Raw genomic sequence first — 15,877 nt, forward strand, 5'->3', positions numbered from 1 at the left:
TGGGGCTGATTTAATGGGAACTCACCAAGGCCAGCTGGACTGGGACTGATGGAGCATGTGATCAAACCGGTCTCTCTGAACATGGCTGACAAGGAGGGCTGACTGAGAAGCCAAGGACAATGGCACTGGGTTTTGATTCTACTGCATGTACTGGCTTTGTGAGAGCCTAGTCTGTTTGGATGCTCTCCTTCCTAGACCAGGATGGACAGGGGAGAACCTTGGACTTCCCACAGGGCAGGGAACCCTGACTGCTCTTTGGACTGGAGAGGGAGGGAGAGGGGGAGTGGGGAGATGGAGAAGGAAATGAGAGGAGTGGAGGAGGTGAAAATTTGTAATAATAATAATAATAATGATGATGATGATGATGATGATGATGCAAAAAAAAAAAAACCCACCGTCCAGAGCCATAGTGTGTGCTCCAGTTAAAGCATTCACTGTCAGAAACCTACACCAATACATCGAGAGACCACATTATTATGTTTCTTTCTAGGGTCACTACTCTCTCAAATAAACGTCCCTCTTCACCTGTTACTTACACTATCTTAAAAATATTTCATATTTCCAAGTATATGAGTACCACAAGCACAGTCCATATAACACTCTTGGTCTATGCTTTTTAGCCTGGAAGAAAGAAGGAATACCTGCCCTAGCTTTCACCTCTGCAAGAATATTAGTAGATCCAATTTCACAACTCACATCACATTTCCTGCTTCTGTCCTTCATTTCTCCTGCTGGGATCCCCACACAAACCCTGTTCCTTGGGCTGAAACCATGAGCTGTTGTCCCTTGACAATTGGCCATGTCATTTTTTTCTTTGTCTTTCACCCACACTGCTATCCTGAACTCTTTATATCATTTTCTCTTCTGCTAAAATAGTGCTGAGTATAGCCTTCCTTGAAGAAATTTCCAGGAGGAGGCACTCGGGATAAATAGAAGCCCTTCCTTTGCTCTGACAGCTGATACTGAGAAATTTACCCTATTCTGCACCACAAGGAATCCTCCAAGACTGTAAGGAGCCTCCTTTGGAATAGGCATTGAAAACAGTAAGGTCATGGAAAAGCTATGGAATACTGTGTATGGATATTTTCATCTTGTTATGTGATGTCTCATAAAATCAGCTCAAATGAATATTCATTATCTAGTAGCACAAAAAAGTAAAATGGCAAATTGAAGGACTAGGGACATAGCTCAGGTGAAATTTATAGAGGAAGATAGTCAACAATGACCTATGGTTTCCACATGTATAGGCATGCAAAGATATACAGAGCATCACGTGTGTATATACACATTTACACACGTGACTATATGCTATACCCCAAAACTATTTGATGGTAAGAAATAAGATCAATAAAATAGTATATAGTATAGGAAACATTTTAGTAAAAGCATAAGAAAACTGAGAGATAGAACATGAGCATTTCTCCTACTGTCAACATTCCTTAGCTGCCTGCAACACTTTGGTAAGGGAAGGCCTCATGTCCTCTCCTGACCCACTTTGGTATGCCTGCTTTTGTCTTTTTTCAGCTTATGTTTAGACAATCAAGTTGCTGAGACTGTATGGGTGTGGCTCTGACAGTATTAGGAGAGATGCAGCCTCACAGTAAAGTTGTGGCTCCTCCGGCTCTTACAGTCTTTCTGCCCCCTCTTCTGTAGCCTCCCTTAGGCCTAAGTGTGGTAGTTGTTTTCTGTGTGCATCCATCGGGATTGGAATCCAGAATTCTTCACTTCCATTGGTTGTGGTTTCCTGAAATGCAATAATAAGTTTCATTGTTGAGAGGTAAGGACCACACTTATCTGTGAGAACAAATATTCACTGTAAAGTTCAATAAAAATCAATAAAATAGAACAAATATTCACAGTGTAGCTTAGTAAATGAATGGCTGCAATTTTTCTTCCAGGTTTTAAGAATCTCCTAGCTATGGTGGTTTGAATACAATTGGCCCCTATAAACATGTTAGGAGTGGTACTATTAGGAGGCGTGACTTGGTTGGAGTAAGGGTGGTCTTGTTAGAGGGAGTGTGTGACAGACCATTTCCTGTTCCAGCTCTCAGTTCCAGCTCTAGCACCATGTCTTCCTGCACTCCACCATGTCATACCGTGATGATAATGGACTGAACCTCTGAACTTTAAGTGAACCACTTCAACTAAATATGTTCCTTTAAAAGTGTTGCCATGATCATGGCATCTTTTCACATCAATAGAAACCTTAGCTAAGATAGACGTTGGTACTAGAAGTAGGATATTGCTGTGATAGGCATGACCATGATTTTATTTGAAGGAATATGGTCCTAGAGACTGTGGATTAGAAAATCAGTTGAACTCTTTAAGTGTTGCTTAATAGGCCATACTAGTAGAAACATGGAAGACAGTGATATTGAATGCGATTTGATGAACTGTGGGGGGCATGCTCAAGAGGCTACAGAGAAGAATTTTTAGTATGTTGCTCTGAGGTTTTACTTGTGATACTTTGGTGAAGAATGCAGCAGCTTTTTGCCATTGTCTAAAGAGTCTGCCTGAGGCTAAAGTGAAGAATTTCGGATTAATTTCATTGGCAGAGGAAATATATATATAAAGATCTGTGGTTATTAGTGGCAACTCTAATGAAGATTTATAATGAAATGGAACAAGCTGAGCAGAGAGAATTACAAAGTGTAAAATTTAAGGATCAAAGGAATACCATAAGTGGAATGCAGCCAAGTCCTGTGTTCCAGGAGATATTGCATGGTGTCTCTTCACAGCAATAGAAACCCTAACAAAGACACTAGCCCTGGATTAATTGGCTAGGCTTCCTCAACCAGGTATGACTTCTTCCTTCTTCCTGAGTAGGTCTTAAGCCTAATTAGAGAGTTGTTGGTTACCAGTAAGGTATGTGTGCTTCCACTGCAAAAACCGTACTAAATGGTAATCCAATATAAAAAATTCAGTCCTGAAAACATGCCTATCTGTAATATACCAGACTGAGAATGTTATATTTAGGAACATATTTGTACATACATATACATTTATGCATTTAGCAATGTCAAATGAAAAGCAGGCCATGATTTTCAAAGAGAACAAGAAGAGACATATGGGAAGGTTTTGATGGAGGAAATGGAAGGGGGAAATAATGTGAATATATTTTCATGTCAAAATTAAAGAAAGAAAAAAATGTGAAAATAATTTGCACAGCCTCTTTTCTTCTAAGTTAATTTTCTTTTTTAAGATTAAAGAGGATGGTCTTTAATTTCATTTAATTAGAGTATTCTTGAGTAAAACTATACAAAGGATTAGGCTTCATAATGCTTTCTCTATTCTCTCTCCTCCATTAGGAGTTCTCATGTCGAAGGTTATAGGAAAAGAGAATAATTGCAAAATGCCCGAGTTTTTGTTCCCAACACTTTCTAATTCACCCCCTCATGTACATGGAGTACATTTAATTTTGGTTCTCAGAAATTGTCAAGTCTTTTTGACTACTTCCATGTCAGACAAGGAGTTAATTTTATAGAGCATTCATCAGACTTTGTTAGAATCCGCTTTTAATGAATTCTACATTGACATTATAAGAAGTCTTAACTGGGTCTTACTAATTGATTCACACATCCAGTTATCAAACTGTTATTGAATTATAATAAATAAGTTATGTGTTTTGGATTTAATACACGGATATCAGAAAATATTTTATACCATGACCCTTTAAAGTCATATGTAACCAAGTATCAGAAATAGAATTTTGTGCTATTAACACTTTTAGATTAAAAAATTCTCTTTGATTTTTCTTCTGAACTAAAAACAAAGTGCTTTTAGTAATCACGTGGGTTGGTATAGGGTCTTAATTAACACTCTGCTGTCTTGCCTTAGGTACAAAAGCATAAAATGAAAAAAAAAGCATAAAATGGTTGTTTTTACCAGTTGTACTCCTTAACTTCTTCGGAAGAAAATGACAGAAGAGGAAATGTATTTACAAATATGAATATGTTCTGTGAATATGCATACATATGCATGTGTGTACATGTGTGTGCATACACATAAATGTGTGAATACATATTAGTTATGTATGTGTGTGTATTAGTTAAGACTCTCTAGATGAACAGAACTGATAGAATATGTAATATATATATGGTCCTGCTAGTCCACAATGACTTTTTCCCAACCAAAAACTCAAATTCAAGAATTCAGTAGAAGTTCAGTCTATGAGGCTGGATGTCTCCGCTGGTCTTCTTTACTTTGGAATCTTGAAGAAGTACCAGTGAAGAAACAGGCTCGCCTGGGTGAGTGAGGCCAAGTAGGCAAAGACTGAAGAACTTCCTTCTTCCATGTTATGTATATAACAGTCACCAGAAGCTGTAGTCTAGATTAAAGGTAGTCTTCCCACATCAAATATTTTATTAAGAAAAATCACTCACAGATGTATCCATCTGCTTCTGTTTAGTTAATTCCAGATATAGTTAAGCTGACACAAAGAATAATCATCACAGTGTATATACAAATATATGTAGGTGTATGTGTAGGATTTTTGTACACACATGTGTGTATTCATATGCTGGAGATCCCTCTACAGCCTCAGAATATAGAATAGTTGCCAGGGGAACCAAATAAAGGATGAGAATACCAAAATATTTTAGCTTCATCGTCTGACTTCAATGAGAAGAGACAGGATGGAGGTTAAGATAGTCAAATGGGAAATTAATTAATAAATCATAACTGACTAGTGAAACCTCTATAAAATTCAGACATCTGGGAAGAGGTAGACATGGAGTTCTGGGCAGGTGAAGAGGACAGTGATGCTACTGGCCTACTCTGGGACTCCTTCTAAAAAAACACTAAAAAGTGAAATACCAAGAAGTTAATAAAATATCGCAGTAGGGCACTTGTGAATGTGCCCATTCTACTTGAGATTCCCTGGAAAATACTAGTTTATCACACAATATTTGGCCATCACTGAGCTAACACTGGATAAAAGAAAAGTCAGTAATTCCTGTGATCTTTATAATTTCATAGGAGATAATTTTACACACATATATATGTTATAAAAATTTAAATATTAAAATGAAAAGGGTAGGTCATTATCAAATTGATAACTGTAGAATTTAGAATAGTGATAAATGATTTAAATCTGCCAGGTAGAAAGAAGCATCGATTATTGATTAAGGGTGACTGACAGAGTTTATTTATGCCTTGCAAAGACATCTAAATGCATGCAGTCTTTTCTTTGTCTGTTCACCTTCAGTAAAAGCATGTGATAAAACATGAACTAATGAACAAACAAATGTTTGTTAGGGTTTTAGTGATTTGCATTCTGTTTTGTTACTTCCCATCTGTTGTGCAACAGGAATCAGAAAACAATGACGGGCATACCATAGCCAGAACTGGTGACTCAGGCATTAGGGCAACAACTCAACTGTGGTTTTATAGGGGTGTTGTTTTACATTCAATTCAGTGACTACACCTTAAGCAACTGCTGTTCATGCAGAAATTGCTACTCTGCAGCTACCAGCCATGGTATGGGCCACAGCCAGGTGGCTATTTTGTTTCCTCAGGCATCGGTTCTATCACTTCTATCAAGGCCATTAAAGGAAACCTTATTTAAATCTCTATTCTTCTATAGAGTCAGGATTCAAAGGTTAAGGTGAAATCCCCTTATCTCAGAGAGGTTGAATAGCAAGTAGCTAACTTTCTCTCTCCTTGCTTGTGTCTGGGTGGGGCAACATAACACAGACATAGTTCCTTGCTAGCACTTCCTGTGAACTAATGGTCGATTCAGCCTCCTGACCCAAGGTTAATTTTATTTAATCAAACAAATGTAACATGTCTTTGCATAGTTAACAAATGCAGAAGAAACAAATGTAACACACCTTTACACAGTTAAAATAATGTTCCACTGTTATGCCCATGTCATGAGCCCCCTAGAAACCACCTGGAGTCTAAGTTCATATGCAAAAGCAAAGAGGCTTTATTGCATGCTCAGTCTTGGATCCTCTGTCTGTTCCAATGTAATGATTGGATTTTAGGGCCCAGAGCTCATCTGTAGCTGGGTTTGCAAGGAGTAAAATATTGGGGGAAAGGCGTAGGGGAATTCTGGGTTCAGATGGGGTTTGAACTTTTGATGGGGCAGAAGTGGGACATCAGGAGTCTTGTAAAACAGGGATCGGTGCTGGTGTTGCCGCAAGGGAACTGGCAACCTGTATACAAGGTGTATAAGCTACCTTTAATGTTCTGGACTATCTGGTGCTTGTTTGTCTCAGTTCTGATTGGTCCCTAAACTCAGACCATTGTAAAGGTGTAGTGATACTTCATTTGTATTTTAATAAATAAAGCTTGCCTGAAGATCAGAGAGTAAAACATCTGCCCTGGTCAGCCTTACAGACCAGGCAGTGGTGACACACACCTTTAATTCCAGTAGCTACTCTCGTTTGCCATAGAAACGCAGCAGTACTGTAACACACCATTAATCCCAGCACTAGAGAATAGTATAAAAGGGGCGGAGACAGCTTTCAGAGAGCTCATTCTGAGGATTTCTGGATGCAGGATTTCGGACTGGGGTAGAGTTAAAAGTCAGTGACTGCCTGTTTCGCTTTCCTGACCTTCAGGTTGAATCCCAATATCTGTCTCTGGGTTTTTGCTAATCACGCTACATAAAGATGAGGTCTAGTCTCAGTGTTGCTAGCCTGTAGCCTGACATGAAGGCACTGATGTTAAGTTAGGCTCCTCACCACAACACAGGGGTCATCACAATCCATGAACCCTTAGGACTGTCCTTTCCCAGTACAAATCGATTGTCTCTACTGACTCAGTTCACTAAGATATAGGTGATTCTACTGACACGTAAGAAATAGTACCGAAGGGCTACTGCCAATGACAGATGCTCATTCATGAAACCATAGCAAATAACCATTTTTATTAGTTACTACTACTACCATTCCTTTGGGAGATTTAATTGAGTGAGCACTTGTGCACATGTGCAGACTTTTGGGAAAAGTTTGCTCTTTAGAAAGGAGATACATAGATAAAAGAAATAATTAAGAAGAAAAGAATACTTCCATACTTGGTGGCTCAGTTTTGGGTGGAATTTATCAGTCCTTTTATGTTTTTTATTTTGGATAACTAGCTTGAATTTATTGTTAGAGCGAGAAAGTACAGTTAGTAAAAATGAAAGAATAACCTCCAAATAATAACATATGCTGGGTAATGCAACTGATTTTCCAGTTTTACCAGTTTTTATTTTCAATGTTATAAATCTTTTCAGTTTATTCTTTTTATTTTTTGCAAAAAAAATTAATATTTTTAAATACATTCTTGTCAGCTTTGGCTAAAGCCTTCTGGGCTGCACTCCTTGTGCTAGTTTTTCTTGCTATTCTTCAAGTGTTTGGTGTAAAATTTGGTGTACTCTTCTTTCACTTCTGATCACTTAAGCTTCTTTGATGGGCAGGTTGTCAGTGAAGCTGGAGGTTCTGGAGGCTTTGCAAACTTAGGTAAGTCATCGCTTAATTCTTTAGAGATGTAAGCAGAAATAAGAGCATTAGTATAGCAAACATAACCACATTCCTGTCCATGGAAACCTGATCTCTACCAAAAAAAAAAATGTAGCTGAGTGTGCCTGGGCTCTGGTGCAGACATTGTTGGCTTTCAGCACCGTATAGTTTGGTTGACCTTTTTTTTCCGGCCACTTTAACATCTACTATGTGCTGTCCTTGAAACATTTCTTGTTCATTGTTTCTTTTTCCTCTATCACATGATGAAGTGACTTTTCGAGTGCAGGAAATTTCAGCAATAAGACACAGTTTAGAAACATGTCATCCACTAACTACAACCTGATCCAAGGCCTGATTCTTACCATTTTTGCTAGCCTTTCTGAGGTATGAAAGAGCAGAAACAGGGGCTCAATGGATGTCATAAAGTGGAGAAACTCCTGATTGAACTGATCGACTTATCAACCAAGAGTTGTGGTTTTCCTTGAAAATGCTGGTTTTACACAGCTACTGTACACACAAACTGAACAAGTAAATGCTCCTTTCTCTGGATACAGTCACCTCATTTTACAGATTTGAGAATTTTCCTTATCTTCATTGAAACACTGTTTAAACATTCTGGAAGCAAGAACATGTGCTGCTTGATTGTTGCATCCCTGCATCCCACACCCAACTTTATGCTGCCACATTATTTTTTAATTTTTGAGATTAGAATATAATGACAACATTTCACTTCCTTCCCCCTTTCTCCCTCCAAACCCTCCCATATATTGTTCCCTGCTTTTCTTCATATACATAGCCTCTTTTTTAAACTGTTATTTCATCTATTATATATACACCACACACACACATTCCTAAATAGAAGCTGTACAGTCAGCACTATGTTACCTTGATGTCTGTTTTCAAGGCTGACCATCTGGCACTGGACCACCTGTTTGTATGCTCTACCCTAGGGAAGATGATCTCTCCTGTACTTAGCTTTCCTTAGTTGCCTATAGTTCTTTGGGCATTGTTGAAGTCTCAAGGGGTTTTCCATCATCCATTTAGCATATTCATTGATGTCTTCCTTGTTCAGCTCATGTTTGAACATATTTAGTTTCAACGAACTTTTTCCATCTGGATTGATGGGTATAACCTCCAAGAGCTAAGATCACCTAACAAAAACCCCAATACCAGACATGAGAAGATGTCTTTTGAGTCACTGTCCAGGGCTGTCAATGAGGCTTCTTAAAATACAACTTAATGCTGTTTCCCTTGGTTACCACAGAAACAGAGACTAGAGATTAATGAGCTGGAACTGACCTGAATTCCCCTTTCCTAAGCTTTCATACCTTAGCCATGACTAACAGCCTTCAAATTGGACTTAAGAGATCAACAAGAGGCCAACCATGCCTTGTAGTGAAAACCTAGCTAACTACTGAATTATATTATGGTTATTAGAGGAAAATCCACAACTATTAATCTACTCAACCAAGATGATACCTAACAACAATATTTAAAAATTTCTCCATCTACTCAGAGATGGATGTAGTCGTTATGCCCCATCAAGGAAACTTTACTTTGTAACAGTGTTTTTAAAAACTTATTTTTATATTTATTTTCATTTATGTACACCAATTTTTTTCTTCATGTTTGTGTTAGGATGTTGGATCCCCTGGAACTGGAGTCACAGACAGTTGTGAGCTGCCATGTGGGTGCTGGGAATTGAACCTGGTTTCATTGGAAGAGCAGTCAGTGCTCTTAACTGCTGAGTCACCCCTCCAGCCCCCTCAAATAATTTTTAAGGGTAAAATTTAATAGAAAATTTAAGTTTCATGCAAAAGGAAGAAATGGAAATTTCTGAAAAAAAAAAAAGTATGCTTCTCCAGACTGTGTTATCTCACCTGCTATGAGCATTCCCCAATGGGGTTGTAAGTCTGTCACCACAGATAAACTTATATTGCTCTATAATAATTGCCCACAGCACACACTTGACTTAATGTACATTGGTTACTTTTCTTAGTACTCCAACAAAAGAAGGTACAGTGTATTATGGCAGGGAAGGCACGGCAGCAGGAAGCCGTTTATCACAGTGGATTCTCACTCAGGAAGCAGAGGATGGTAGAACCCAAATTTTTCTCTCATTTTAAAAATTGTTTCTTTTAATTTTGAGATTGCAATATACATCATTTCCCCCTTCCCCTTCCCTCCTCAAACCCTCCCATATATCCCTCCTGCCTCCCTTAAATTTATGGCCTCTTTCTTATTAATTGATGTTGCATATATATGTGTATATACATAAAACTCCTATATAATCTGTTCAGTCTGTATAATGTTACTTGTGTATGTTTTCAAGCCTGACCATTGGAGAACCAGCTCATGTGCTTTTTTTATCTGAGTCTGGCCTCAGCTAGTGAAACAAAGCTGCTTTCATTTATTTTGGGCCTTTCAATTTCAGTTAAACTCCTGCAACTCCTTCCTAGACACACACACACAGATGTTTATCTCCCAGTGCGGCCAAGTCCCATCGAGATGACAGTCATGATTAGCTGCCACTGGTGGTGTACATGCTACAAATTGGGAAATGTGTATAATAGTATGTATCTACTCTGTAGTCATATAGAGAAAGTTTCCTTTATTCTAACATTCTCCTGTACTTTCCATCTTCATTGTTCTCCATATCCCTCCTGTGGAAACCACTGATGTATTTTACTATCCTTATAGTTTTGTCTTTCCACAGTGTTGCACAGTTGGAATCATGAGTATTGTAGCCTTTTCAGGGTGACCTTTTTGTACTTATTAATGGACAGTAACACCTTTTGGGCTTTGAGTCTTCAGAACTCATTTAGATGACGAACATTATTCCATTTTCTAAATGTGCTGTAGGTTATTTGTGTACTCAGAACTGAAGAACACTCCTCTTGTTTTCAATTTAGAAAATATGAATATAGCTATGATAAATATGTTCATGGGTTTTGTGAGAGTAAATGATTTTAAGTTTCTTGGATAGATACCAAGGAGAACAATTGCTAGATGTGTTTGGAAAACTATGTTTAGTTTGATTAGAAGCTGTCCCAGAAATGAGATGAGAGAAGAGTGGAAAGTCAATCTGGAAGGGCCTTAGATCCGTGAGATTTGGACCTATGCAGGCCCAATGAATGCTTCCAAAGTCTCTGTGACTTCATATGTGTGTCAGTGCTGTGGCGTCTGGAAGACGCTTTTCACTGGTATCATAAATCTCTCTGGCTCTTACAGTATTTCTTCTGCCTTCTCTTCCATATAGTTCCTTGAGCTCTGAGGACAGGGATATCCCATTTTTCATTCCCAGCAGGCATGCCTTGCTAGCACTTGACATTGTCCATGTTTTGGATTTTGGCTAGTGTAATATTTGTCACCATATCTCACTCTTCTTTCTGCACTTCTCTAGTGGCACATAGGAGCATCATACATTCACAGGTCTGTTCACCTCCAGTAAACTGTCTCTGGTCAAGTATCTGAAAAGAACTTTGGACCAATATCTAATCCTTTTATTAGTGTATTGTTGTGTTTTAAGAGGTTTTCATATATTTCAAATAATAATAAAATATCCCATATATCTTATTCACCAGTCAGGGTCTTTTCATTCATTCCTCTGACATGGTTTTCAGGATAAAATTGAAATCTGTCTTCCCATTTGTTTCCATGCAAGTGCTTTGATGCCTATTTGCAAGTCACAGATGTGTCCAATATTCTGTAGACTTCTCCTCCTCTGTCTTGTAGGAATTTATAGTTTTGCTTGCGCATTTGTGTCTGAGACCCATTTTGAGCTAATTTTTTAACTGGTTTAGGAATTATTTTCTTACATGTGGCTATTCAATTTTCCCAGACCATTTGTTGTAAATGCAGTCTATATTTCTTTATAAGATACCTGAACCAAGTTTTCTAGAGACTTGTCTTGATAGTTTGTTTGCCTTGTATAGTGGTGCTTCTCTATTTTAAATTAAAAATAAACAAGATTTTTATACAGTATGTTCTGTTCATGCTTTCCCTTTCTTTATCTCCTTTCAGATCCTCCATACCTCCCAACTTTTCCAACTCTGTGCCCGTCTCTCTCTTTTTTCTTTCTTTTTATTTATTCTCTGTATCTTTTACATTATGTATCTCTATCCCATGGATTTCCCCATCCCTTCACATGTGCTCTCTACCCTTGTCCCTCAAATAAAACAAAATTTATGAGAAAAAAGGGGGAAATGGAAAAAAATGAAATATTTAGTCATGGAGGCTGCAGTGTGATCCAGTGAGTCACACAGTAAACACCTTTGTCCATTCATATATCTTTTTTTTTTTGATTTTCGAGACAGGGTTTCTCCATAGCTTTTGGTTCCTGTCCTGGAACTAGCTCTTGTAGACCAGGCTGGCCTCGAACTCACAGAAATCCGCCCGCCTCTGCCTCCCGAGTGCTGGGATTAAAGGCGTGCGCCACCACAGCACAGCTCCATTCATATATCTTAACGTGAAAGTGTTCATCACAGAGAGTCATTCATCTGGTTCGAGGCCTCCGGTTTCTGCTACACTATTGATGCTGGACCCTCACTGGAACTCCTCTTGGTTATCCTGTTGTTACCGTAAGTTATGGAGATCCCGAAGCTTTGGGTCTGTGGGCCAGGTTCCTTCACATGCTCCAGCGGGTGATAGATGGTGAGGATATCTTAATCAAGTCATAATCCTGGTTCTGGTCCTGGGCAACTTTAGGGTTGGTCTACCCATCCTACTCATCAGTTCTCCGCTGTCCTTGCCACCAACGTGAGCTTTCCAGTACTGTCTCTGCTAATTTATCTCTTACAGCAATCTCTCTCTCTCTTTCTTATGAAAACAAACGGGTGAATGAAAAGTTAAATAAGCAAGGAAAAAACAAAGTAAATAAGTTAACAAAAGAAAAAAGTGCATGGGAAACACATACACACACATCATAAAAATGGGAACTGAAAGACCAGAAAGATAAAAATGCTGAATCCAAGTAAAATGAAGAATGAGATTTTTCAAATATATCTTTGATTTGGTTTATGTTGGTCATCTACTGTTGACCATGAGGCATGCCCTTAATTGTGGCAGTCTATGGACCTAGTAAGACTCTCATGAAGAAACCTATTTTTCCTTTGTGAGTGCTAGTCAATTAGAGATTTTCTCTGGTTCTGGAATGGAAGCTCATCACTACTTTCCTGTGCCAGCACTGTGTCTTTGTCTGCTTTGGACTTGTGCAGGCTGTGCATGCTGTCATAGTTTCCACGAGCTCATATGTGCATCAATTCTGCTGAGTCTAGAAGACACTGTTTTCTTGATATCATCTGTCCCCTCTGGCTTTTGCAGTTGTTTAGCCTTCTCATCCCTGAGCCCTGAGAGGAGGGATTTGATTGAAACATACCATGTAGTAGTTCCCACGTACAGGAAGAAGTTTCTCTGATGATGGCTCTTTGATCTATGGGTATAGCAGAATGTGGGTATGAATCATTTTGTTGTTACATCCCTTTAGTAGAATCATATTTGCTTTCCTCCTATGTCTATGATCTATCTAGTCTCAGCTTCTTGGCCACCCTGGCAGTGTTGGACATGGATTCCATCTCATGGAGTGAGCCTTAAATCCAATCAGATGGTGATTAGTTACTCCCTTCCACAATGGCTGTGTCAACTATTGCACCAGCATAACAAAGAATTAAAGATCGGTTCTTATCTTCCAGGCAGGTCACCTTTGTAGATCTAAGGGCTTCTAGAAGTGTTCATGGTTACCTTTCTTCTTTGAAAGACTGAAGAGTGCCTTTCAGTACCACGAATGTAGTAGTGAAGATGCTGGATAGGCACTATTTTGACTTCTTCATGTGTAATGGGATACATAGGTATTGTCTTTAGCAATAGGGCCCAAGTTGTTTGGATGTTTCAATGGGGCCACTTTGACCAATACATTTAGATGTAACATATTTTAATATTGTTCTTGCTGATTTTTATAAACAATTATAATATTTGTGAAGGAAGAGAAATTTAAATCTTAATTTCCCATTATGTACTTCTCTTCTTGCTAGGAGAAAGAAGGGCAGAGTCAGGAAGAAGCCATGTAGCCCCACTGGAACTGGATGGAACTTTAGTTGGTAAGCCACAGCCTCATGGCAATACACAGATTAATAGAAATGGGTTAAATTAATATGTAAGAGTTAGCCAATAAGAAGCGAGAACTAATGGGCCAAGCAGTGATTTAATTAATACAGTTTCTGTGTGATTATTTTGGTTCTGGGTGGCCATGACAAACAAATGGCCTCCTTCAACATCTTCTTTCCTTTTCTTGTTTTGGGACGCTCAGTAGGATGATAAAATAAATTGTGCGATGGGAAATCTTTAACTGATTTTTATTAATTCCCCTTCCGTCAAAAAAGTAGTCCAGATATTTATAGTCATGTTGAGCGTGCAAGTTAATGAAACTCTGAGATTAGTTGGGTCTGCAGGAGGAAGAGAAATTTCCTGAGGGAAAAACATCTAAGATGAGCAGATTTGGATAGGGTGATTATAACAGACACTGTGCTACAGGTTAGGAGAGCCACATGAGCAAAGATATTATCCACAATTAGAAAAATAAGCACACAGAAAGGGAAAGAGACAAATGTGACTGGAGAAGGCTGCTTAGTTTAGAGTCCCAGGAATTAGGTAACAGTGAGAAACTGATTAGGAAGGGCCATATATCTGTGAGGTTGATTCACGAGTTTGTGTCTTTCTATCTTACATATTAGAGGGGAATTGGGAATAAATAAAATTTTAAGTGGCTTGGTGAAACATTTTTAAAAATTTAATACCTTTAGGTCCACTATTTATGGACCACAATTAGGCTCCTCGATCTGATTGGAAGCATGTAGGCTAGGAAATAGCCTTCTCATGAAGCATGGCTATCTTCGAGTTCCATGGGTACCTCTCAAGGTTATTGTAAAAAGTCGTTTCAAGTCTTCACTTTCATTTGGTAGTTTCTGAGATCTGATTTGGGAATTTATCATATGGATTCTCAGTTCCTACCTCAGTTTTCACTATGACTATTCTTTCCTCATTCATTCCCTGCCAACCCCATAGCCCCTCTTACTCACTCTCCCTTCCTAGGGTAGAACTTTGAGTGGCAGTCCTCAGGTTCTGTCCAGGTGGTTTCTGAAGTAGGGTTCCTCCTTGGCCTGGATATTTGCAAATAGATCAGGTTGCATTGTCACTGAGTTCCAGGGACCTACACTGTCTCTTCCTCCTGGCACTGGGAGTACAAACACATGACCATTGTGCCTAGGTTTTGATTGGAGACTGAATACAGGTCATGCGGTTAGCCAGCCCTTTACTGACTGCACCTTCTCCCATGCTCTTCCCTTTTCTCTCATTTCAATCCATAGTCTCTTGCTGGTGCACTGCTTTGGAGAGGACAATCCTGCATGTAAAATTGGAAGACTGAAACATAGTTGACATTAAGAAAGCAAAAACCTGTTAAAACAAGGCATGATAAATGATAAACTCCTCTCTTAATAAATGAATTCAATGTATTTGTTTTTTATCCAGTGAAGTGTGAAAAAAAAAGCCTTATCAAGTTAGTGTTTGGTTATTAGCATTTATTTTAGATAAAGTTTAATTTTTGACATAAAACTTAAAAGCAGTTTAAACAGTCAAGTAGTTTAGCTAAAGGAGGAGACTTATTGTCAACTGATTATTTATTCAAACAATAAATGCTTCACTATATACAAAAGAAACTGAACAGAGCTGATTCAAGGACTAATTAATATGTATGTATAGATAAATGTGCTAATTTCATCTGTCTCAGTAATATATTTTATTTATTTGTATTAACTAATACTCTTTCAAAATATTAAATGCATTTGTGATGGTTTTATTGACTATATATTAATTTAAAATATTAATTTATCTAAGATATTTACAGCTGTATAATTCTGACGAATGGACATTTATGCCTGAATTGTCAGTAAAAGGCTTCATGCATGAAAATACGTTGGTATAAAAGATTATCAGGAAACAGGATAGGAATATGTACTCAAGGAGAAAAGGCATTATGTAAATATCAGATTATGTGTTTTTAAAAGGGTTATAGAGGATACAAATTTCCTTTGATAATTTCCTCTTGGATGCATTTAAATGGATTACTAATATTTTTTAAACTAGCCCTAGATTGTTTGTCCTAGATTGTGTTCTTTGCAACTAAAGATGTGTTGAAAATTTTTAAATGACTACTTAAAAGTTTTTGACAGACCATGTATGCTTTAAAAATTATTTTGGAAGCATGTAAGAAAATACTGTATTGTGGGAGCTTGGTTTTGAAATGCATTTGACATCATATCCTTTATTAGTTTTTATTTAAATTATATGCCTTCAATGATTAAAGATGATTGCATTTTAGAAAAGTATCTGTGATCACTCTTTTTCTCGCTGGGTTTCTTTTCTTTTTTTTTTTT

General features: G+C 38.0%; 1 pseudogene; it reads right to left on the bottom strand.

Moving 5' to 3' along the window:
• Positions 1-7,250: 7,250 nt before the first annotated feature.
• LOC113455673 lies at positions 7,251-10,779 on the bottom strand (annotated as a pseudogene).
• Between the last annotated feature and the right edge of the window lie 5,098 nt (positions 10,780-15,877).

Source organism: Microtus ochrogaster, unplaced genomic scaffold (genome assembly GCF_000317375.1).
Source record: "Microtus ochrogaster isolate Prairie Vole_2 unplaced genomic scaffold, MicOch1.0 UNK84, whole genome shotgun sequence".
In the NCBI taxonomy this organism is placed as follows: domain Eukaryota; kingdom Metazoa; phylum Chordata; class Mammalia; order Rodentia; family Cricetidae; genus Microtus; species Microtus ochrogaster.